Source organism: Bufo gargarizans, chromosome 6 (genome assembly GCF_014858855.1).
Source record: "Bufo gargarizans isolate SCDJY-AF-19 chromosome 6, ASM1485885v1, whole genome shotgun sequence".
Lineage (NCBI taxonomy): Eukaryota > Metazoa > Chordata > Amphibia > Anura > Bufonidae > Bufo > Bufo gargarizans.
In genome coordinates, this window is record NC_058085.1 from 230,915,552 (window position 1) to 230,942,915 (window position 27,364).

Sequence of the window (27,364 nt, forward strand, 5' to 3'; positions counted from 1 at the left end):
ATATCAGAGAGCATTATAGGATGTGGTATAAGAGGAGAGAAAGATAACTACAACTCCCAGTATGTCCAGGTCATTATTATGGAATATCAGAGGACATTTTAGTGAGAGGAGAGGACTGCAACTCCTAGCACATCCATGTCATTATTATGGGATATCGGATTAGATTTCAGTGAGGGGACATAAGAGGAGAGGACTACAACTCCTAGTATGTCCCGGCATTTATTATGGGATATTAGACAATATTTCAGGGATAGGGTATAAGAGGAGAAGACTACAACTGCCAGAATTTTCAAGCTGTTATTATGGGATAACAGAGGATATTTCAGTGAGGAGGTTTAAGAGCAGAGGACTACTACTCTAAACATTTCTCATGCTCATCACTTCTCTACTGCTGAGCCCTGGTCATTCCTGCACGTATCATATGACAGTGACATCATCACAGGTCCTTCACTACCACTTTTCTCCACTGATGACCTCTGGATCCTCCTAGACTAATCACATAATGGTGATGTCATTGCAGTTCTTCAGCTCTTGCAGTGTAGCAAATACAGATTTGGTCCTGGCTAGGAGTCTTTACTCTGGAAAAAGGCCAGATCCGGCGTTCAGTCAAAGTGTTCCGGATTTTTGGCTGGAGGTAAAAATACAACATGCTACGGTTTTCTGAAAAGCCTGATCAGTAAAAAAGACTGAACTGAAGATATCCTGATGCATCATGAACTGATTGCTCTCCATTCAGAATGCATTAGGATAAAACTGATCAGTTCTTTTCCGGATTTGAGCCCCTAGGGCGGAACTCAGCGCCGGAAAAGAAAAACGCTAGTGTGAAAGTACCCTTAAAGAGGATATTGTACCACTCCTGACAACTGTAAATACCCCATATCTATCTATCTATCTATCTATCTATTTATAGAGAACCTGAGCCACATCCGAAACTTGATCTCCACCCAGTGACCATTTTTAGATGTTAGTTGTTCTCTTAATTTTAAAATGTATAAAACACAGGTATATGTGTACTTTTTACCCAAATGCTTATACCCAAAAACTGGCATACAATTACCAAAACATTCAAGCATGTAATGCCCACACTTACTCCCAATCAATGTTTGAATAATAGTAACATACAAAGCATAAATGATAGTATAGTATCAAAATAATACCATTAAATAATGCTTACTATACATAGTGCTGTCATATATTTCCCAGACAATAGAACCCTCCAGCGTCCAAATAACGCTGCCATATGATGCATAAATAGTGAAGGGGTTAATAGTCCATTTCCCATTAGTTTAGGGCAAGGCATTCAGCAGCTGTCTATCTTAACAGTATTTGAATATAAATATAGTAGCATTAAAGTTTAATCTTTAGAATTGCTTGATAAGGCATTTTTAATTACTTGCCCACATAAAAGTGCTCTGGAGTCACATGTTTTATGGCAGAAAACAGAGAGAAAGCTAGTTGTCTGTCTTCCTTGTTATGTCCTATGAAAACAAATCATTCATGTAAGATAAGTGCTGCAATATATTTTCATTTATGTGCTGTCAGTGTCTGAAGATGGATAGCTTGCACTGCATTACAGCATAACATTTTAAGGAGATTATTTCTACCATGGTTCCAAGGGAACTGCCTTTATTGTTGTGTAATTTTCACTTTATAACTATTGCAGGGTCCATGCTGCTGAATCATTTAAGGTTCAGCCAAATATTTCATGGAGAGAGCTAGTGACCAGTCAATTAGAAGAAGGATTTGGATTTGCGTGTGCCCATTAACCCAGCACGCTTCCTGGAGTCCCCAGCTGCTGGAATTTCTTGGACTGTGTGACATGATCCCTCATGATTGATTAGTGAAAGAAATCTGCAGAACGGCAACAGAAAATTCAAATTTATGTTACCAGAAGGGCCATCGGAAAGGAGGGCAGTTAATTACATTGACTGATTCTAAACATGTTCAAGGAGTCTCAAAGGGTCTATAATTGAGAGCATTTAACGCTCATAGCAAGAGGAAAGTCACCACGGTTTTAATATAGCAGACCAGTAGTGTATTATATGAGAATTAAAAAATCTCAGTTATGACATTAGCTAAGTGCACCATTTTGCAAAGCTTACAGATCTTATTATTATTTCATCCCAAGGCAAGTTTGCTGCAATTAATTTTTTACCAACAAAATGATGAGTTCTCATGTGAATTTGTTTAACTTCCATGAATGCGATTTCCTCTTCATTTCAAATGTAATAAAAATTGCAACAAATATCAAGTGCAAATAACCAGTCCTGGACACTGATTCATTTCCACCTCCAGCTTAACTACATGTTTTTTAGGTTTACATTTTAAAGCTATAGCATCAGGGACAGTTTTCAATTCAGATGCAATTAACAATGAAATTGACCTATCTTTACCTATGGGAAATAACTTTGTTCAGGTGTTTGTAATGAGTCCACATATTGGATTATTTCAGTGTTGCTACTGGTGTCCAAAGTCTCTGGCAGTGTTTCCATCACCATTTCCAACATTTGAAATTCTATAAATGACTACAGCAGCCTGCAGTGCCATACTACTATGACAAATAAATCAGAAACCTGACAGTCATCGTTGACTTTTTTTCAAAATCATAGCTGGCTGAAGAGAAGCTGTGACACTGATAGCCTAAGGCCTCTTTCACATCTTTTGCCCGGATAAGAGGCGGGTGCGTTGCGGGAAAATGCACAATTTTTCTGCGCGAGTGCAAAACATTGTCATGTGTTGCACTCGCGTGAGAAAAATTGCGCATGGTTGGTACCCAAACCCAAACTTCTACACAGAAGTTCGGGCTTGGGATTGATGTTCTGAAGATGGGAAGCGTGAAAATCCCATAGCATCCACAAGCAAGTACGGATGCGGTGCGATTTTCACGCACGGTTGCTAGGTGACGATTGGGATGGAGACCCGATCATTATTATTTTCCCTTATAACATGGTTATAAGGGAAAATAATCGCATTCTGAATACAGAATGCATAGTAAAACAGCGCTAGAGGGGTTAAAAAAAAATAAAAAATAATTGAACTCACCTTAGTCCACTTGATCGCGAAGCCCGACATCTGCTTGTGTCTCCTCTGCTGAACAGGACCTGGGGTGAGCATTAAATAGAGGTTAAGGACCTTTGATGACGTCACTCCGGTCATCACAAGGTACATCACATGATCTTTTACCATGATGATTCACCATGGTAAAAGACCATGTGATGACCGGAGTGACGTCATCAAAGGTCCTTAACCTCTATTTAATACTCACCCCAGGTCCTGTTCAGCAGAGGAGACACAAGGAGATGCCGGGCTTCGCGATCAAGTGGACTAAGGTGAGTTAAATTTTTTATTTTTATTTTTTTAACCCCTCTAGCGCTGGTTTACTATGCATTCTGTATTCAGAATGCTATTATTTTCCCTTATAACCATGTTATAAGGGAAAATAATAATGATCGGGTCTCCATCCCAATCGTCTCCTAGCAACCGTGTGTGAAAATCGCACCGCATCCGTACTTGCTTATGGATGCTATGCGATTTTCACGCTTCCCATTCACTTCTATGGGGCCTGCGTCGCATGAAAATCGGACAATATAGAAGAGCATGCTGCGATTTTCACTGAACGCACAAGTGATGCGTGAAAATCACTGCTCATGTGCACAGCCCCATAGAAATGAATGGGTCAGGATTCAGTGCGGGTGCAATACGTTCACCGCACGCATCGCACCCGCACGGAAAACTCGCCCGTGTGAAATGGGCCTAAGCATTGCAAATGCATTCCGATTTCATTCAGTGACAGAACAGGCTACTGATCCTCCAACCAGTTCGGCTTCTGCATCACTATGCTTGGCACATGGCGGTACTCGGCCGAGTACCGCATGTGCTCAAGCGCAATGCTCGAGTCTCCTCCGCGCACGTTTCGCAGCTGATAAGCAGCCAATAAACGTGCAGGTAAGTACTGCCATGACTGTAATGCCAGTAACCATGTAGGCTACTAGCATTACAGTGATTGGCTGGCCGGAACACGTCATCATGCGTGTTCAGCTCATTCTAAGTCAGGGAGACCTGAGGATGACAGGAGAGATCTTTGTACTGACCCCTGATATATTTATACATAGTAATTAAATCTCCCCTCAGTCGTCTTTTTTCTAAAGTGAATAATCCTAATTTTGATAATGTTTCAGGGTACTGTTATTCTCTAATTCCAGTAATTACTTTAGTTGCCCTCCTCTGTACGCTCTCCAGCTCTGCTATGTCTGACTTGTTCACAGGAGCCCAGAACTGTATACAGTACTTTATGTGTGGTCTGACCAGTGATTTATAAAGTGTGTTGTGGAAATTTTATTATGCAGACATTTTATCTTAGGATGTGTGTGGTTTTTATAGATTGTCATCTGTCTCCCGGTGTCTGATTTAACCGAAGAATGCTCTAGCAGAGGGTACTTGGGTTGAATCGGGACCAGTGGTAAAACCATCAGTATGAAAACCTTCTCACGGGCTTGGAGACGTGTTCTTAGTGTGTAGGGGGCGTTTGCCGATTTGTGGGCACTAAGTGCAATGCACTGGGCTTCTTCCCTTCAAATGTCTATACACATTAGAGAAGTGAAGTCTGCATAACGAGAGATACATATTATAGCTCTGCTGCGGCTTCGCTATCCCTTTAGGGATACATATCTGCTTTTAAGACATGCATATCATTGTCGATATACTCGTACCGTATACTGACAATAGCCGTAGCAATGTCCCACAGATGGTCTCAAACCTATAAGAACCAGTAGAATGATCTTCACTAGATACTGGTCGCTTTGAGCAATATTGAATGGGATCCATGCTGACAGTGGTGGGGGATGGGCGGCCGTCTGGCTGGTCAGACAATGGACATAACTCATCCTTCCTTATACAGGGATGGGGTGTGTGCATTGTCTGTCCAGCCACGTTGATGCCCTTCCCTGTTCTTTGACAAGTCTCACTTCCTGTATGTCATCACTTCCTGCATCCTTGTTATGGGCCAGCCACCTTTTGTGAGTAAATAAAAGAAACAGACTGGGCAGAGTGGAGGAGGGAGTTGCTCAGGAGAATTCAAGCAAGATGGTAACACCTGTGTCTGCCTCTAGCTGCAGTTGAGATTTTTACCTTTCCTTACACAAAGACATTGGAGAGCGGATTACAACTATTAATATTTCTACAACAAGTGGTAGGATTATGTTCTCAACACGGACATCTATGCCCCTTTTGATGCAACCCATTATCTTAATGGCCTTGGCAGCAGCTGCCTGACACTGGTTTCTACAGCTTAGTTTGCTGCTCATTAAAATTCCTAGGTCCTTTTCCATGTTAGTGTTACCCAGTATTTTACCATTTAATATTTACGGGTGACTTGTATTATTCTTACCCATGTGCATAACCTTACATTTGTCAGTGTTGAACCTCATCTGCCACTTCTCTGCCCAAGCTTCCAATATATTCAGATCCATTTGTAGCAGTATACTGTCCTCTTCCGTGTCAATTACTTTAGACAGTTTAGTGTCATCTGCAAAAATTCTAATTTTACTGTGCAAGCCTTCTACAAGATCATAAATAAATATATTGAAGAGGATAGGGCCCAGTCCTGACCCCTGAGGTACTCCACTAGTGACAGTGACCCAATCTGAGTCTGTACCAATAATAACCACCCTCTGTTTTCCATTACTGAGCCAGTTACTTACCCACATACAGATATTTTCTCCCAATCTGAGCATTCTCCTTTTATATACTAACCTTTTTATGCGGTACAGTGTCAAATGCTTTGGAGAAGTCCAGATATACGACATCCATTGATTTGCCGCTGTCAATTCTAGAACTTACCTCTTCATAGAAACTGATTAAATTAGTTTGACATGACCGATCCCTCATAAATAGAGTTGAGCGGACACCTGGATGTTCGGGTTTGGCAGGTTCGGCCGAACTTGAAAAAAAAGTTCGGGACCTGAACTTGACCCCGAACTTTTGGGCACTAAAATGGCTCTAAAATAGTCCTGGAAAGGGCTATAGGGCATCAAAACGTGCTTAAGAGCATGACAACTGTTCTGCAACTGTTCAGCAAACAAATGTGGATATGACTTTATGACTTAAAATAACATAAAATACAGAAAAATGTAAAATAACAATCTGGATGTAGGAGTAGGAGGTTGAGGAGGCGGTGGATGGGTGGATGTGGTGGTGTAGGTTGACGTTGCGGTGTAGGTGGAAGCGGCGGTGAAGGAGGAATAGGTAGCCAACACTGATTTGTGTTATTTTTTATTTTTAAATTGGGGTATCCCCCAAAATATTGGGACATATAACAAAATAAAACAAAGAATAAGTGCACTTGAGTACAAGAATGGATGGTTGAGGCTGGTAAAAATGTCTATTCTGCACAAGGTACGGACAAGTCCTGTGGAATCCATGCCTGGTTCATTTTAATAAACGCAAGCTTGTCCACATTGGCTGCGGCCTGTGATAATGCTCTCTGCCGTGCTAAACACACATTCACACTATACACTGGCTGCAGGTCAGGTCAGCACCTCCAAGGCTGACAAAGCTTTTCCACATTTTGGCCATGCTAACACTGCCTTCTCAGGGACTGGTGGTGCCCCAGCTGCATTGGCGACCTCTTCCTCTGCCTTCGCCTTGTGTTTTCACTGTGCCCCCGCTGTCAGGTGGGAATGCTATCATCAGCGTGTGCTTGTAGTCACGCATCTTCCAATCAGTAACAGATGTTTTCACTAAATTTAGTTCCCTGTCAGCAATGCAGAGCAGGGGTTCATTCACGGCAAAAGGGGGTTCATGTCACCCAGCAATAGAACAGAGGATTTTGAGAGATTTAGGCCCTTGTCACCCAGGCACAGCAGGGGTTTATTCACGGCAAAAGGGGGTTCTTGTTACCCAGCAATAGAACAGAGAATTTTTAGAGATTTAGGCCCTTGTCACCCAGGCACAGCAGGGGTTCATTCACGGAAAAAGGGGGGTTCATGTCACCTAGCAATACAACAGAGGATTTTGAGAGATTTGGGCCCCTGTCACCCAGGCACAGCAGGGTTTCATTCACAGCAAAAGGGGGTTCTTGTCACCCAGCAATACAACAGAGGATTTTGAGAGATTTAGGCCCCTCTCACCCAGGCACAGCAGGGGTTTGTATACGCCAAAAATGGTAAAATGTCACCCGACAATTGAAAATAAGATTTTTTTCAATTTAGAACACTAAAATTGGCACTTTTTTTAAATTAAAATGGCTCTAAAATAGTCCTTGAAAAGGCTAGAGGGATGTAAAAGGCAGTAAAATGTGCTTAAGAGCATGGCAACTGCTCTGCAAACAAATGTGGATAGGGAAATAACTTAAAATGAAATAAAATTACAAAAAATTAAAAATGATTAACCTGCATCTCAGAGAAGGAGGTGGATATGGAGTTGGAGGTTGTTGGAGGTGGAGGCAGCAATGGAGGAGGAGGTAGACAACAATGTTTATTTTTATTTATTTTATTGGGGTAGGTAGCCCCCAAAATATTGGGACAAATAAAAAACAAAAAAACTAAGAATCATTGCACTTGACTTGAGTACAAGAATGTATGTTTGATGGTGGTATAAATGTCTATTCTGCACAAGTTACAGACAAGTCTTGTGGGATCCAAGCCTGGTTCATTTTTATGAACGTGAGCTTGTCCACGTTGGCCGTGGACAGGCGGCTGTGTCTGTCTGTAATGACGCCTCCTGCCGTGCTAAATACACGTTCAGAGAGTACACTGGCTGCAGGCCAGCACCACCAAGTTATACAGGGCAAGCTCTGGCCATGTGGACAATTTGGAGACCCAGAAGTTGAATGGGGCAGAACCATCAGTCAGTCATGTCGGACATGCTAACCCTGCCTTCTCAGGTGCTGGCGCTGACACAGCTGCATTGGCGACCTCTTCCTCCTCATTGAAGCTGCCTTTGGTGTGCTCGGTCCCTGGTGACGGTGGCCAGTAGCAGGAGAACTGTTTTGGTGACGGCTGCTCTGCTTTTGCACCCTGCTCCCGCTTTTGCTACGCTTTTGGATCGGTCTCACCACTGCCTCTTCCTCCGAACTCTGAAAGTCAGTTGCATGACATTCATTCCATGCGGGGTCTAGGACCTCATCGTCCCCTACATCGTCTTCCACCCAGTCTTCCTCCCTGACCTCCTTTTTGGTCTGCAAACTGCAGAAAGACGCAGCAGTTGGCACCTGTGTTTCGTCATCATCAGAGACGTGCTGAGGTGGTATTCCCATGTCCTCATCAGGAAATATAAGTGGTTGTGCGTCAGGACATTCTATGTCTTCCACCCCTGGGGAAGGGCTAAGTGGATGCCCTTGGGAAACCCTGCCAGCAGAGTCTTCAAACAGCATAAGAGACTGCTGCATGACTTGAGGCTCAGACAGGTTCCCCCATATGCACGGGGGTGATGTGACAGACTGATGGGCAGAAGACTGGGTGGGAGATAATGTGAATGTATTGGATCCACTCAGGGCCGTCTTTACCAAGGGGCAAAAGGGGCAGCTGCCCTGGGCCCAGTTGCTCCTGGGGGGCCCAAGGCAGCTGCCTCTTGAGCCCTGCTAGCTACTGCCCCGGGTGTCAGTCTGTCGGCTACACAGGCATCATGATCGTACTGTGTTAATGATCTTAATTCTAGGACCTTAATGAGTTTTTCTCTAGGACCTTAATGACATCATTATCATGTGACCAGTAACCTAGCAATTACTGGTCACATGGCTATGAGGTCATCACAGGTCTTACTGAGTGTTGCAGAAGTTAACTGTGGAGCTTTTTTGTGTAAAGATTACATCAGAAAAAGGTGACAGGGGCTGTTATGTTAATATACTGTAAACTACTGTATAGTGGGGTGCTGTATACTGTGTGGTGGGCTGTATACTGTGTGGTGGGCTGTATATTGTGTGGTGGGCTGTATATTGTGTAATGGGCTGTATATTGTGTGGTGGGCTGTATACTGTGGGGGTGGGGGGGTGGCCTGTATACTGTGTGGGGGCCTGTATACTGTGTGGTGGGCTGTATACTGTGGGGGGCCTGTATAGTGTGGGGGGGGCATGCTATACTGCTGTACTGTATAGTGTGGGGGGCTGTATTGTGTATAGTTTGGGGTGCTGTATACAGTGAGGTGTTGTATACCGTGAGGTGCTGTATACTGTGGGCTGCTATTCTGCTCTACTATATACTGTGGGGTACTGTATAGTGTGGGGTGCTATACTGCATACTGTGGGGTGCTGGGGTGCACTGTAACACTAGGGTGAGCCGAGCCCTGGTCTCCTTCCTGCAGAGCGGTGCCCACTTCCAGCCTGAGCCCAGAGCACTGATCCTGAGCCGCTGGAGTCTTCAGAACTGGAAGTATTTACAGTCATTCACTGGACTCTACCAGATGTGTGGATTTTTTGTGTGTGTGTTGTGGTGGAGGCGTGATTGCCTGCTAAGGTGTGGGAAGGCGGGATCCAGGGGGCCCAAGTAAATTTTTGCCCAGGGTCCAATCAATATTAAAGACGGCCCTGGATCCACTGTCGGAAACCTAATTGACTAGCGCCTGTACTTGCTCAGGCCTTACCATCCTTAGAACTGCATTAGGCCCGACCAAATATCGCTGTAGATTCTGGCGGCTACTGGGAACTGAGGTAGTAGGTTCAGTAGGACGTGTAGCTGTGGCAGAACGGCCACGTCCTCTTCCTGCACCAGAGGTTCCACCACGACCATGACCGCGTCCCTTATTAGATGTTTGCCTCATAGTTAGCGTTCACAAAGCAAAGTAAAAAGTGGTTAAGTATGTTAAAAATAATTTACCGCCAATATAAACCCTGATGTAGCGTATTGCACTCTATTTTTTTTTTATTTAACTCTATATGACAGCGGTATTTGTGGCCTAAATGTGACACTCACTTATGCAAGTCTTATCCCAGATGTGCAGTATATCTGAGGTTTTTTTCACCCCAGTAACCAAAAAGCCGTATTTCTGGCCTAAATGTGACAGTCACTGATGCTTGTCTAATCCCAGATGTGCAGTATATTAGAGGGTTTTTTCACCCCAATAACTGAAAAGCTGTATTTATGGCCTAAATGTGACAGTGATTTATGCACGTGTAATCCCAGATGTGCAGTATATTAGAGGGTTTTTTCAACCTAACCAAAAAGCTGTATTTCTGTCCAAAATGTGACAGTCACTTATGCTTTTCTAATCCCACATGTGCAGTATATTAAAGGCTTTTTTCACCCTATTCAAAAAGCTGTATTTCTGTCCTAAATGTGACAGTCACTTAAGCTTGTCTAATCCCAGATGTGCAGTATATTAGAGGGGTTTTTCACCCTAACCAAAAAGCTGCATTTCTGTCCTAAATGTGACAGTGATTTATGCACGTGTATCCCCAGATGTGCAGCATATTAGAGGTTTTTTTTCACCCTAAACAAAAAGCTGTATTTCTGTCCAAAATGTGACAGTGATTTATGCACGTGTAATCTCAGATGTGCAGTATATTACAGTGTTTTTTCACCCTAACCAAAAATATGTATTTCTGTCCTAAATTTGACAGTCAATTATGCATGTGTAATCCCAGACGTGCAGTATATGAGAGGCTTTTTTCACATCAGTATGCCAAAGCCGTATTTCTGTCCTAAATGTGACAGTGATTTATGCATGTGTGATCCCAGATGTGCAGTATATTAGATGGTTTTTTCACCCTAACCAAAAATCTGTATTTCTGTCCTGAATGTGACAGTCACTTATGCACGTGTAATCCCAGATGTGCAGTATATCAGAGGCTTTTTTCACCACAGTATACCAAAGCCGTATTTATGGCCTAAATGTGACAGTCACTTATGCTTGTCTAATCCCAGATGTGCAGTATATTAGAGGGTTTTTTCACCCTAACCAAAAAGCTGTATTTCTGTCCTAAATGTGACAGTCACTTATGCACGTGTAATCCCAGATGTGCAGTATATCAGAGGCTTTTTTCACCACAGTATGCCAAAGCCATATTTATGGCCTAAATGTGACAGTCGCTTATCCTTGTCTAATCCCAGATGTGCAGTATATTAGAAGTTATTTTTCACCCTAACCATAAAGCTGTATTTCTGTCCTAAATGTGAAAGTGATTTATGCACGTGTAATCCCAGATGTGCAGTATATTAGAGGGTTTTCTCACCCTAACCAAAAAGCTTTATTTCTGTCCAACATGTGACATTCACTAATGCACGTGTAATCCCAGATGTGCAGTATATGAGAGGCTTTTTTCACCCCAGTATGGCAAAGCCGTATTTCTGTCCTAAATGTGACAGTCATTTATGCACGTGTAATCCCAGATGTGCAGTATATTAGAGGGTTTTCTCACCCTAACCAAAACGCTTTATTTCTGTCCAACATGTGACATTCACTAATACACGTGTAATCCCAGATGTGCAGTATATGAGAGGCTTTTCTCACCCCAGTATGGCAAAGCTGTATTTCTGTCCTAAATGTGACAGTCATTTATGCACGTGTAATCCCAGATGCGCAGTATATTAGAGGGGTTTTTCACCCTAACCAAAAAGCTGTAGTTCTGTCCTAAATGTGACAGTGACTTATGCACGTGTAATCCCAGATGGGCAGTATATTAGAGGGTTTTTTCACCCTAACCAAAAAGCTGTATTTCTGTCTGTCAGTATATGAGAGGCTTTTTTCACATCAGTATGCCAAAGCCATATTTCTGTCCTAAATGTGACAGTGATTTTTGCATGTGTGATCCCAGATCTGCAGTATATTAGAGGGTTTTTTCACCCTAACCAAAAAGCTGTATTTCTGTCCTAAATGTGACAGTCACTTATGCACGTGTAATCCCAGATGTGCAGTATATCAGAGGCTTTCTTCACCCCAGTATGGCAAAGCCGTATTGCTGTCCTAAATGTGACAGTCACTTATGCTTGTCTAATCCCAGATGTGCAGTATATTATAGTTTTTTTCACCCCAGTATGCCAAAGTTGTATTTCTGGACTTGCAGACATGCAGATAGCCTATGCTGGTGCACTATCATTGCATACAATGGCTGCCGATCATGTATTAATATTGACTAACTGAAGAAAAAAAAGTTTGTTTTCAACAGTAGTTGGCTCAGGGCAGGCTTAAAAAAATTGTGCACTGCACCCACAAGTACATAAACCAGTTCTTGATAAGATTTCTCCCTGATCTCTTCCTCACAGCAGCTGCAGCCTCTCCCTGCACTAATCCAAACAGAGTGACGGACGGCGCTACGTGACTCCAGCTTAAATAGAGGCTGGGTCACATGCTGCAGTTGGCCAATCACACCCATGCCAATGGTAGGCATGGCTGTGATGGCCTTTTGGGGCAAGTAGTATGATGCTTGTTGTTTGGTTGCCTTGCAGCCTTTCAAAAAGCGCCATACAAATCGGCGAACACCGAACCCAAACCCAAACTTTTACGCAAATGTTCGGTCACGGTTCCGGGTGCCGAAATCCCTAAAGTTCGGTACGAACCCGAACTTTACAGTTCGGGTTCGCTCAACTCTACTCATGAAGCCATGCTGATTTGGCATTATTTGCTAATTTTCATTGAGGTGCTTCAAGATAGCATCTCTTAGAAAACCTTCAAACAGTTTACCCATGACAGATGTTAAACTTACCGGCCTATAGTTTCCGGGCTCTGTTTTTGGATCCTTTTTGAATATTGGCACCACATTTGCTATGCACCAATCCTAGGATACGGGGGCGTATGCCTTCTGGTCCTGGTGATTTCTCTATTTTAATCTTTTTAAGATGCCGCTGTACTTCTTCCTGGGTCAGACAGGACAATTTTAATGAGGAATTTACTTTTGCATTCTGCATTTTATCTAACAGTTGTGGGGGGTTAGCTCTTCTCCGGGGGTCATTCTCACAGGTTACTTCACCAGACACGGATATAATGTCCAAACTCGTGCTTTATTTTACACACTCCAACCAATACAGGTCATCATGAAGTTGCAGCTTCACTTAAACACATGTGACATCCACATAAAACAATAAACACTTGCCCGGCTAGGCTCTAACTAACACAGAGTTTCCTGACTCACCTAAGTCACAGTTCACACCCTGTGAACCCATGCGGCTTTGTCAGCCAATGTCCCACAGCCTCCTGGCTGTACAGAGCACAGTACGCCCACTGTCTCCAGTCCAGTATTTCTTGTGGGGGATTGGGGCTTAGTAGTCCGGGTCTCCCAGGCGTTGCTTTGTCACCCAACTCCAGACTATCTCCCAGCCTCGTGGTCCCTCAGCCTTGCCCAGCTGAGACCACCCAGACAGAGCCTCCAGGCCCCTGTCCACCAGACCAGTGTCTCTTGTGGGGGATTGGGGCTTAGTAGTCCGCCTGACTATAGCCCTGCGACCCTCCCAGGCGTCACTTCGTCCCCCAACTCCAGGCTATCTCCCAGCCTTGTGGTCCCTCAGCCTTGCCCAGCTGATAGCACACTGACAGAGACTCCAGGCCTCTATCCACAGGTGACACACTCCCCCCGACTCCCTGCGAGGTGCTTTATGCCAGCCTGATTACATCCAGCTTGACTCACCTGTGGTGGAACAGGGGTATGGACCGCACTATCCACCCCTTCCTTGCCTCCAACCAGCGTGAGACCTGTCACTGTCTCAGATACCCCCCCTTTGTTCAAGTCTGTGAGGGTGAACACCTGCATAACCACGGGAGGCTGGTGAGAGGGTATCCACCTGGCCTGGACGTGGGGAACAGCCACCCTCCCTGCTCTTTGGCTGCTCCCAATAAGAACCGTCCCATATTGGCTTTACAGCCACACTAAATAACAGTGTCAGTGAGCACTAGCTGCTGCTGGCACAGAAAATTACCGGTTCTTAATTCACAGAGGCCAGGAACCTCGGTGACACGTACCTTCCCCTTGTTCTGCCAGAGCTTGGTTTATCACCAAAACTAACACCTTGCCTAATAGAAACAACCTAAAGGCCTCATGTGCCCATTGCATGGCCAGATACTCTTTTTCTACTCTTTCCCAAGTGATAATGATACGCTGTTGTATATTTTTATCCCTCTCTCTTTTTAGATCCTCTGGCTCCTGCACATGCACCTCACGTCCTTTCCAGGACTGCTGCAGCTATTGACTCTGCAGCACCTGGGGACTTCAACCAACACATCGGCCTTAACTTCTTCAGCCTTTGTCTTCTTGGAGTCTCCAGTCTCTTTGACCGCTTTCTCATCCTTCTCGGACATGGCACCATACATTTGCCATGTTAACTCCTTCCCCTCTTTCTCATCGAGGCAGGAGGCACAAGGGTCTTCAGCAGACTCCTTGTCTTCTGTCATTTTCTCCAGAGGCTCACCCAGGACACTGTTCTCCTTTTGGGGAGGAGTCAGGAGATACAGCCCATTGTAATAGTCTGGATCCAAAAAATGATCGTTCACCTCCTCATACTTCTTCCCCAGCAGGCTACTGGCTATTTAGAAGGCCTTGTATGCAGAGGGGACGTCTTCCAAGCCTGTGCTACATGCTACCACGGGTCTGTGGTCTTCGGCATCCACATTAGCCCCATCAACTGGTTCAACAGAAGCATCTTCCATCTTCTCTGCCACAGCCAGCAACACAGTGCCACCATCTCCAGTCCCATTTTTACATGCTCTGGCTTGTTGACGTCTTTCAGAGAACTCTCCTCATCAGGTTTCTCACCTTCCACATGCTTCTCGAGAGCACACTTAGATTTCTCCAACTCATCTTTTAGGCTCATGAGATTTTACATCTCTGTTCTGAGTAGCTTGTTCAGCCTCATCAATTCAGCACACTCCTCAAGCGCTTCTTCAAGGGCTATAGCCAAGGAGAGGGCCTTGGTCTCCTTTTCCCAAGCATCAGTCTCTGGTTGGTCAAGTTTTTCATCATATCGAGCTGAGATGCATTTCTCTTCAGTTAGGAGCCAGTCAAACTTCTCCTGTTTCTTCACTAGATTAGACATAAAATGCTTCTGGTGGTCCAGGTCCACTATCAGATCATCCAATTCTCGCTGAAGTTTATTCTTGGCTTTCTCCACCTTTTTGTTTGTCACACCCTGTTTCTTCAGGCGCTGAACCATCAACTCCATGTTTTTCAACAGTTTCTTTTCAGCTTTTTTCACAAGCTTGCTGGAAGTACCCCACTTTTGGCCCTCCAGTTCCATCTGCTCCTTGCTCGGCTCTGCTGCAGCAGATGTAGGAGTATCACCATTCTCTTTCTGGCTCTCCTCCTTTGCCCTTTTTGAAGCCTTCTTCTGTTCCTTTGTGAAGACAGCTAGTCCCTTCTCTAATGTTTCTAGGGAGCGTGAGGAGAGAGAGAGATCATCCTACTGTTTGCAGCTGTACTGTCGTGTCAGGTCATCTATAACGGCCTGGACATGGACTTCCGACACTAGGCTGACGTCACCTGACTTAATTCTCATCTCTTCAGATATAACTGTCTGGTCGCTACTAGTAACCACCTTTGTTTTGCAGGACCTTGACATGGTAGCTTCACTCTCTGGGTCGCTATCGGTCACAGCACATACGTCACCTATACCGCTAGTGTCATTATTAATTCTGACCTCTAGGGGCACCGCTGAGCTAATCCCAACCTGGTACACTTCCTTAGTAACCAACCAACATTGTGGAGACTGCATTTCCACCTCTGGTCATTGCGGTACACCCTCTAACCCTATCCTATTTTCCTGCACCTTCAAACACTGAGCTGGAGCTGGGCTTTGCTCCACACTACTTATAGGCATGTCTTCAAACCTTTTGATAAAGTCATATAGCGCTTTATGAAACATAGCAGATGCAGAAAATAAAGTTTCATCATCATTTACATATTTATCACCAGGGGGTACTTCTCCTCTGACCACAACCTGTAACGGAAAAGGTATATCACTGTCACCACATATCACATATTTCAGATGACATCATATTTTCCTTATGCATTTCCGCACTCTTGTCACCATCACTTTGCACTTTACCAGCACCATTTTTTTCAATGGTCAATATTATTTCCCCATGTAGGTCAAAGTGCAGCTCCCTTAGACCTTTACTTAAAGGGACAGGTACAGGTTCTGCAGGATTTTTGTCAGTATATGCAGAAGTGTCTACCTTATCCCACAGCAACAAACTGATATCACGGCCCAATAACATCATGTATACGTGAAACTGCATCACTAAGTTCACAAGTCCTAGATTGCACTGGAGTCTCACACTCAGGAAGAGCCACCGGACAGTTCATAGTATCCCCATAATTGTCCCGCACATAGTTCTCAGCCACCAGGCTGGTCAGAACCAGGACCACCTGATCCTTTGCAACACACAAAATAATTGGAACGCTCTTACCCACAGACGTCACAGGGTTGGCGCTCCCAAAGGGAAGCACTCCGCTCCATCATCAAACGATCCGATCTCTGTACCAGCTGCCTCATGATTTCCTCCGTGGCACTGGTTTTCCACCAGACTGAACCATTTTTCACCAAGTAGTAGTTGTTCCTAGCAACAGCATCACGGTTCCTCTGCTGGTTGCCCTTGGCAACGGCATGCAATTTTTGCTCTAGCACTCTATTCTCAGGCAAGTTTAGAGAAGCCTCCCAAAAGCAGCACTCGGATTTCTCAATAAGAAATTTGTTTCCTGCACCAGCTGCTTCATTACTTTCTCAGTGGCCTCGGTTTTCCGCCAAACCGGGCCACTTCCCCCAGAGGACATGACCTCCGGTATGCGAGCTTTCCGCCACACCGGGCCATCTTTCATCCAGGTCGCCATTTTGACCCCAAAAAAATAACTTTCACAGGTCAGTCTCTCTCATTGGCTTCTGGCCCTTTAAATCCTGCACAGTTTGCACCACAGAAAATGTTATGTCCAGATTAACACCAGCAGTTTTCCAACAGCCCATGCTCCTGAAATTACTTGTCAGCAGGGACGCTTGCCCGCATCCGACACAAATTGTGGGGGGTTAGCTCTTCTCCGGGGGTCATTCTCACAGGTTACTTCACCAGACACGGATATAATGTCCAAACTCGTGCTTTATTTTACACACTCCAACCAATACAGGTCATCATGAAGTCGTAGCTTCACCTAAACATATGTGACATCCACATAAAACAATAAACACTTGCCCTCCTAGGCTCTAACTAACACAGAATTTCCTGACTCACCTAAGTCACAGTTCACACCTTGTGAACCCATGCAGCTTTGTCAGCCAATGTCCCACAACCTCCTGGCTGTACAGAGCACAGTACGCCCACTGTCTCCAGTTCAGTATTTCTTGTGGGGGATTGGGGCTTAGTAGTCCACCTGACTATAGCCCTGTGACCCTCCCAGGCGTTGCTTCGTCACCCAACTCCAGGCTATCTCCCAGCCTCGTGGTGAAATAGAAATCTAAATAGTTGTAATCTGCTCTCCAATATCTTTGTGTAAGGAAAATTAAAAATCTCAACCGCAGTCAGCCAAAGGTGTTCTCATGTCAAGTTCTGCTGAGCATCTGTCAACGCCCTCCTCAGTGTGTTCACTTTTATTTACTAACAAAAAGGTGTAAAAGGGGTTGGCCCAAGAAAAGGATGCAGGAAGTGATGACATACAGGAAGTGATTACATAGGAAGACAAGACACCCTCATTTAGAATAACATAGCCAGCTAACAAACACATGTATACAATAATCTACCATTACCACTGGAGCGAACTTTATCCAGCCTTGCTCAGTGATCAATGCCAGATAAAGTTACTATGATCCACATGCATGTTGATTTACAGTACAGCGTCATTATCTCCAGCGGCTGATCAGGCGCACTAGAGACAACAAACGCACGCTTCTTTTGTTATATTGTTCTCTTAACAAATGCATCCACGCCAAGCCAATAAATCTGCATCTTGCGCGGGGGCCGTAGCCGGCGTCCATACATGAGCCAACAAAACACTGCTCTGCTGAACACATCAGTCTCCCCCGGCCCACATCCCAGCACTTAGCACATGGACCATTCGCCGACAGAGACCCCTGCTCCCAGCAGCTGTGACAGGACATACACGGAAAGATATCCACTCCAATGATTTACCCTGACACTTAGAGACATGATGACAATACACAATATATTAAATACACATCCTAATAAAATTTCCACAACGTCCCTCCTCTTTCTCATATGCTCCCCAGTGTCCCTTGACGAATCTCAATCTTCTTCTTTGAAAAAAACTGTCTTGTCTACGAAAAAAGTCCTGAATCTATAAAACAAAACAGATGATGGAAAACAGAAAGTCAATCTTGACACATAGCTTAAAACAAATCTTGACTCAGAGATTCTTTTCTTCGAGAGATGACTCAGTAGGTGGTGTTTCGCGCTGGTTTGGAATCCTCTGCATCTGGTCCTTGGTCTTCAGGGTATCTTGTCTGTTCGGGATTAGACATCAGGAACATCTCACTCCGGCGTATAGATGGAATGGAAACAAAAAAACATAAGTACATGTCCTATTTCCTTTCCCCCGGTTCCAATGGAAAACCAGTGAGCCCCAAGACCTCCCAAAACTTTAAAAAGGATTCCAACCCTCACTAGTCATAGCTTCGCCTCTGCCCTGCTCCTGTCAGTATGGGCCTGACCCTTGTCAATGGTGTCTGCTAGCAAGGCATAACAGTCATCTAATTCACAGAAACCCTCCTCTGGATGCTCTACTGATGTTTCTCGGTGATCTCTCTCACTGCCTCAACGGTTTCTTTGAACATCTCATCCACTATGGACAAGGAATTGTTCAATTACTTTATAAGTCCAACTCCCCATCCCGTCTAGCCAGAAAACAAATCCCCTCCAGCTCTCCCTGTTCTTCTTACCTCCTTCCACACCATCAGTTTCTCCCAATCGGCTGCAACGTAAGATACAGGGACAAGCTTCACCGGGACACATGAACCTCTGGCATTAGGGGGAATTACCTTATAAGTGGCTAAACCCGCATAGGAAATAGTATGGACCCGTCAACTCCACACAAGAACTTGTGACGGTCACAGGCTTCCAGTAATAACTGAATAGACTGAGGGATCGCTCCCTGAGTCTGAACGTCACACTCTTCTTTCCAGCAGATATAATCTGGTCTATGGGTGTTATTAAAGAGATTGGGGGTTTCATTAGTAAGGTTGTCCGTTATACTTTCCTCACAACTGGAGGATCCCACAAACTTATGCTCTTTACCACATCTACAAGCCGCCTAGCTGCCCGGACACCCATACAGGATTAACAAGCGAGGAGCAGGAGCCAGAGCTATTATTAAACCTATAGCTGATATTGCCCTATAGGAATGTAAAACCAGTGCTATCAACAAACATTAAACTAAGCAAATAAACAAAAGTGATACTCTTCATTCTTTGACGTAGTTGAGCAGCTTCTTGCAGTGACCCGTGTGGATACAATTGTCTCGTCCCTCGAACTTCAGAGAGGTTGGCGTCATCAGCAGCACCTGGAATGGCCCAATATATCTCGGCTCTAGTCCCGTCCTCGGATGTCTCGTTAGCACAACCCAATCACCTGGTTGACTAGAATGGACACTGGTTATTGAGTCTGGGTCCGGGAGAGAGTCCCAAACCTGGTGGTAGACATTGGGTGATAACCCGTGGGGCTGCCTGTGGGCATACCTGATGGAATAAAGGTTTACAGCTAAACATTCAGGCCATGGATCGGCCATGAAAAGGCAGTTGTGATGGTTCTCGACGTAATTCTCTACTAGGTTAGAAAAATGATTGACATTTGAGAGGTTGGAATGGTTAGTAAAAAGTGTGAAGATCGTTGTTTTCTGCACCACTTTCCCCCTTCTCATCATCCTTAAAACCAGGATGAAGAGAAGCTGGATTAAACATGGACCCCCATCGTCTCAAGGTTAGATAGAGGGATGAGGGATGAGAGAGAGAGAGATAGAGAAAGAGAAAAGCAACCCTTTCAGTAGTGGAGGTGGAAGTGACAGTTAGGGACTCACTTTCCTCAGGTACTGGTTGTTTCAGTAGGCCCGGGCTTAGTGGATCCGGCCTGTTTCAGCAAAGTCAGCCCAGATAGAGCCTCCTCTGCTTCCTGCATTGATCCCTAAACTCAGTTTACCCCTCAGGCCAGGTCGTACATCACTCGGTTCTTCCGGATTAAAACTGGGTTCTGTACTCCCTGTTTAATTACCATGATTGACTTTTGCAGCCACAATTGCGCTACCGAACATCCAGAGGGATACTCCAATTAGTTCCCTTGGACCACCTACTCCATTCTTTAAGGGGCTTTGTGGCCTTCACCCCATAACTAGATCTCATGTACTGAGCAGCCGTCTGACCCCACGAGGGGAACTATGTTTTCCTGCCGAAAATGGATCTGCCACAACCCATCCTTGGTTAACCAAGCCTTACCAGTGTTGCCTGCGTCCAGGGACATGCTTTTGACCGTACATGGAGGGTACCGCCCGGCTCATTCTTACGGTACGTCTGCCCGACCCCGACTTTTACACAGCCTATGTCGGACAGCTAGAAATCTCTTGCACTGAGGGCCGCCTATTGCTACTCTCAATGCTATTTCCACTCCCACAGGGCATTTAAGCCAAAGCTCCTTTTGCTGGATTCCCAGTATGCCTCCTAAAGGGCTATACACACAGCTGAGCTACGCCTGCGTTTGGTCAGCCACGACTAGCCAATAATTGAGACCCGCTTTACTCCTGCTCAATGTGGCTCCTCCAGTCAATCTCCTGCTGATAAAGTAAAAAAAAAATATGGGGTTAACCTCTGGTTGTTAAAGAGAGAAGAGTCCTGGAGTGTAGAACCGTCACTTGGAAAAGACCAATAGAAGGGAAAAAGTACTGTATATACTCGAGTATAAGCCGACCCGAATATAAGCCGAGGCCCCTAATTTTACCCCCCAAAAATGGGAAAAATGATTGACTCGAGTATAAGACTAGGGTGGGAAATGCAGCAGCTACTGGTAAATTTCATAGATTAAATTAAATAGATACAGTACCAATAAAATTACATTAATTGAGGCATCAGTAGGTTAAAGGTTTTTGAATATTTATTTCAAAGAAAAACAATATGGTATCAACAATAACTTTAATTGTGGTCAGGGCTAGGACAACGTCGGCGTACGCAGAGAGACCTGCCCTGAACATAGTGGCTGAATTGTGCCGGAAGCCACGGACGCGGGCACACCAGTGAGAAAAAGGGGGCATACCTGATTGGAAGTCTGAAAAAGGGGTGGGAGGGAGGGGCGTGAGGCTCGGGCGCCTGGCTGAGCGAAGGGGAGGCGAATATATGCCAGACGCCCCTCCCACAAATGCAGGCTGGTCACAGCCTTATAATTTGTGGTCAGGGCTAGGACAACGTCGGCGTACGCAGAGAGACCTGCCCTGAACATAGTGGCTGAATTGTGCCGGAAGCCACGGACGCGGGCACACCAGTGAGAAAAAGGGGGCAAAAAACAACAGGTAGGTACAACACTTTTATTTACAAATTACAAAGCCAGTGATTGAAAGGCGTGAGATATCTCGACTTGAGGATCGGGTATATACCGGGTAAAGCAGGAGGACCGCCACCGCCCCATGGACCGGATGACGTGTGCCGGCACCCGATGTCGAGAAGCGGCAGAGGCCGCCCCTATGCGAAAGGAGTGTCCTGAAATAACCTTGGGGTCATGGCCTAGTCCCTGGGCGAGGGCGCGGATGTAGGAGATAAATTGAGAGGTGCTGAGTGGCTTGCCTGCATGCGGCAAGAGTGGGCTGTCGGGCAATGAACCTCGGGTGAGTGCCGTCAGTTGATGCAGCACTTGAACGGGGCACCATTTGTTCAAAGTTGGGTAGAACTTGACTTGAGTGGGGGGACCCGTCTGATTGGTTTTGGTGGAGGGTAGGGAGAGTGTGTAGTGGCCCTGGCCCCATGACAAATGTTGCTTCAGAGGATGATTAGTACGATTTGGACCGGCCAAAACCTCTCCGGGCCGAAGGAACCCATAAAAAGTGAGAAACATGGCCGCTTTCAGAATCAGGCTAATGGAGGGCCCAAAAGGATTACCATCCAATGTCGAGGAGAGATCCCTGAATAATTTGCTGGACACTGGTTGCCTATGGCTCGCGGACCCCTTCCCCTCCTTTTGAATGCCCCGAAGGGTGGCTTTAATAGCTTGGACGGAAAAAAAGGACCTGTGATGAGGAGTGGCCAGCATGGCATGATGTTGAAGTCCGGCTAAATAAAGTCTGATGGTACCATGCGATAGAGAGAGATGCGAGTGACAATAGGCCAGGAAAGCCATGATGTGGGAGATTTCGGAGTGTTGACCCCTCGGATGACTCTGAGAGAATCTATCAAACGCTCTTAGGCCAGCCCGATAATTTCTCGCCGTGTTGTGTGACAGCGATTTGGTGACCAGACCCTTGGCCTCCTCTAAGAGTGAGTCTAAACCAGAACGAGGGTGCTGAATTGGGGCACCGGGGTGCCTGAGCGATCCGCGTCGGGCATTTCCTGGAAGAAAACCGCAAAATTAGCACGGGAAAGCGCGTCCGCAGCCCTATTCTGTTCGCCTGGGATGTGCACGCAGCGCATGTGAAAATTGTGATGGAGGGATAACCACACTAGCTTGCGCAACAACGCCATGATCCTGGGGGACTGGGCCCTGCCCTTGTTGACAATGTCTACCAAGGTCTGACTATCTGTAATGAACGTCACCGAAGTGTTGGACCAGTGGTGACCCCAGACCTGAGCAGCCGCCACAACAGGGTAAAGTTCCAAAAGGGGGGAGGATTTTAGGGCTGCGGAGTCTGAGGCTAGTTCTGAGGCCATCCGGCAGCCAGCCAATGAGACCTGAAGATGGCAGCGAACCCGAAGGAACCAGCGGCGTCAGAAAAAACCATGGGGGAAGAGGAATCCCACTGCGGAACGAACAAAGAAATGCCATTCCAGTCAGAGAGAAAACCGCTCCACATGTCAAGATCTGCAATGGCCTGGCTGTCCAAATGGATGACAGAATCTTGCTCCGGGGCGGAGGGCAGGAGACATAGCAACCTGGAAAGGAAGGTCCTGCCTTGGGGCATAATTCTGGAGGCGAAATTGAGCATCCCCAGCAAGGATTGGAGCTCCGCCCTGGTCAGAGAGTGACACTGAACTGCCCGGGAGATAGCTGAGCGAATCCTGAGCAACTTCTCGCTGGGGAGGCTAGCCTCCATTTTAACGGTATCTAGGATGATGCCCAGGAAGGTGACTGTGGTGGCCGGACCCTCAGTCTTGGCTGTGGCCACGGGGACCTGGAGTCGAGAAAAAATATCCAGAAGTGACTGGGGAATGGAAGGGACCTGGCTGGGCCTTTCAATGAGGAGAAAGTCATCCAAGTAGTGAACGACCATGGATAAGCCACCGTGATGGTTGAGAATCCAGTGCAGGGCCTTAGCAAGTTGTTGGGGCTGCTCTTAGAGCCAAAAGTAAGCCGGTTGGCAAAGTAAAATTTATCTGCCCACTGGATGCCGTAGTACTTCCAAAGCTGCGGGTGTATTGGAAGCAGCTTGAAAGCATCGGCAATGTCTACCTTGGCCAACCAAGCCCCAACACCTGCTTGAAGAATGTACTGGATGGCCTCGTCAACTGAGGAGTACTGCATGGAATATTCCTCAGAAGGAATAAGTGAATTAAGACTGGGAATGGAGGACATATGAGGCGCGGACAGATCATAAATGAGACGTTTTTTATTTGAGGATAACTTTGTGACCAGGCCGATAGGGTTGATGCGCCATGACTGGAACGGGATCTTAAGGAAAGGACCGATGACGAACCCTTTGTCAACCTCTGCCTGAATGAGGGTGGTCACCGCCTCAGGGTCACCAGAGGCGGATAGTAGATTAGGGCCCATCCAGCAGCCCTGGGGGCGCGTGATAATGCCGGTGTGAAACCCCTCTCTGCACCCGTCCAATAAGAAGGTGACAAAGGAACGATCTGGGTGGCCTTGCAGGAGTGCAGCCAGCAATTCCAAATTGAGGTCGGCTAGTCAGGAGTCCCTGGCTGACTTCCTGGGACAAGAAGGACGAGGGTGAGCCCGAAAACAAAGGGAGCAGATGTGCAGTGCTCGGCATGCGTTGAACGCACAGCCCTTGGCATTAAAGTTATTGCACACCTGGCTACTGCCGAGGTACACAATAGGCCTACCCAGTTTATCCAATGACGAGGAAGACCTGGAGGATCCGGAGGGACCTGGAGTGGGTGCTGACCGAGGATCTTGCACCGGATTAGGGCACCATTCCGTGGAATGAAAGATGGATTGGCAGATGGCACACAGGGGAGCCTTCAGACCTGCGAAGTGCCGGCAAAATAACTCCATGTCCAAGTCTGCCCAGTTGGACATGAACTGAAATTGATTCAGGGCCGCGGCGGCTTTGGCAGAAAACGAACGGTGATAGTCGTAAAATGCCGAGCCGCCGTACTTGTGCCCCAAATCCGTAATCCGGTACAAGTAGGTGTCTAATTCTTCCCTGCGATTGGGGTGAGCGGAGCACAGTACGTCCCTGTAGAGGCTGAAGGCCAGGACAAACTCAGAAACCGGTACAACTTCCTGTTTAGCCGAGCATCCTTGGCCTTCAACACCACGGAAACCTCTCCGCAATTGATCACCCGGTTTTCGGAAATATCCTGGGAGGCAATCAAAATGGATGCCAAATTAACATCCTTGCCTGCCAGGATATCCTTCTTGATGTGCTCCGGAACGAAATGGGAAGGAGCAATCTGGGGGGTGGTAGAAGGCCTACCTGCAACGTCCGGAGGGATGGCAGAAGTGACTGCCGACCCAGGATATTGCGACGAGGCTGCTGGCCTGGTTTCTAAAACCGCGACCCTATTCTGGATGTCCGTGACTGAGCTGACGAGTCCGGCGATGGATGACTGGATCTGGGCTAGTGCCAGCCGGACGGAGTCGTTGTTGGATCGCTCAGCTGTCGGACCCGGAGTGGTCATCAGGAGCCGGTATAATTCGGCCTTGCGGGCAGTCGCGGGATGCCGAATTCCCCTGCGGTTGAGTTCGGCAAGCAACCTTGGCACGGTCCAACTCCTTAATGAAGTGTTGCTATGATGCCCCGAAACGGATGATCCTGGCATGGAGAGGTTGTCCTCCATATCGGATATGTGAGACATGATGACCTGGGAAAAAAGGGGGAATTTGTATCTGTCGGAAACAAGAAGCACAAACGGAATCGGATATAGCGGCCGGAAGAAAGTGAAAGACTGAAGCGTGAAAGTGATCAGCGGAAGCACCTACCTGACGAAATGCGAACAGATCTGAAAAGACGATTTCCAAAAACAAATCCCCAATCGTTTGAGAGGAACTAATAAAAAGAACGGACTTGAGTATCAAACTGACAGTTAACCCTGCCTCAGTGACCGTCTCTAAGCCGACTTACCTGGAAGTGCCTCGAAATTCCTAGATGACACGAAGGAGAGGAGGAATGAAAATAACAACTGCCCAATCTAAGAGAAGGAACAACCGACATCAGAATAGATGTAAAACCCTAGGATAAAGGGGACAAAACCTGGGCGATCCAGGAACACTGACAACCTGGGCGATCCAGGAACACTGACAACCTGGGCGATCCAGGAACACTGACAACCTGGGCGATCCAGGAACACTGACAACCTGGGCGATCCAGGAACACTGACAACCTGGGCGATCCAGGGACACTGACAACCTGGGCGATCCAGGGACGCTGACAACCTGGGCGATCCAGGGACGCTGACAACCTGGGCGATCCAGGAACGCTGACAACCTGGGCGATCCAGGAACGCTGACAACCTGGGCGATCCAGGGACGCTGACAACCTGGGCGATCCAGGGACGCTGACAACCTGGGCGATCCAGGGACGCTGACAACCTGGGCGATCCAGGGACGCTGACAACCTGGGCGATCCAGGGACGCTGACAACCTGGGCGATCCAGGAACGCTGACAACCTGGGCGATCCAGGGACGCTGACAACCTGGGCGATCCAGGGACGCTGACAACCTGGGCGATCCAGGGACGCTGACAACCTGGGCGATCCAGGGACGCTGACAACCTGGGCGATCCAGGGACACTGACAACCTGGGCGATCCAGGGACACTGACAACCTGGGCGATCCAGGGACACTGACAACCTGGGCGATCCAGGGACACTGACAACCTGGGCGATCCAGGGACACTGACAAGCTGGGCGATCCAGGGACACGAAACGAAAACCCGCTGACTTAAAACAGGAAAGTAAAAGCTCCCCCACCTGGACCGCAAATTCTGGTACTATGATGCTTAATTCTGCTATATATGAATGAATACATACATATACACATACATATATACACATAGATATATGTATACGTGCATACATACACAAACATGTACGCACATATCCATACCATACGCAATTCTCTTTTTTTTTTTTTTTTTAACCAGCCTATGTAACGCTGCCCTGAGCTCTGAACGGGCAAATGCACTGTGTTTTAACCCGCCGGAAACCCGCTGGAGGGGTTGGGGAGCCCAAATGAAGCTGCGACCCCCCCAGAAAACGGGAGTACCCCTGCAACATAAAGCCAGAATTTGCCGACACCTCCTGCGCTGGAAGCACAGTTTAGACTTAATTACCAGTCTCAAAATTGCCTCACACTGGCTCTGCCACTAACTGAGCTGTAAACCCCTCCTGACAATGTCCTGAGCGGCATGTGACCTGAAGGGCACGAGGCTAGGACACCGCTCCCCCAGCCCAGCCGCCTGTAATTGCGTGGGCGGAACATGCTGGGGGAGAGCGGCATCTCAACCCCGCACCACCGGACCCAGACCCGGCCGGACGCGATATACAGTTGGAGCGGGGCGAGCTGCGCTCCGATTACCTGGCTGGCGTGTGGCGAGACTGACGTCGGCGGCACGTGACCACGGTAACCCGGAAGTGACGATACTGACCGGAGGAGGAAGGCGATGCCGCAGTACTGCGTGAGGCTCGGGCGCCTGGCTGAGCGAAGGGGAGGCGAATATATGCCAGACGCCCCTCCCACAAATGCAGGCTGGTCACAGCCTTATAATCAGTACAAAAACCAACTAAAGCGAATATTAGATTTTTGGGAAAATACCAGTTCATGCGAATTTTTATGCGAAAATGTGAATGCAATATTTTTTTTTTTGCGAATTTTTACAATCAAGACCTAGACTCGAGTATAAGACGAGGGGGCTTTTTGAGCACAAAAATATGTGCCAAAAAACTTGTCTTATACTCGAGTATATACGGTATATGCTTTCTTTTTGTCATTTATTGCTTTCTTTACATTTATATTTATCAACATTGGTTTATTCTTGTTCCTTAACCTTTTATTCCCATAAGGTATGTACCTCTCACAATTAGATTTTAGGATTTTTTTTTTTGAGGACTTTGTCCCAGTAAGTTAGGCCTATA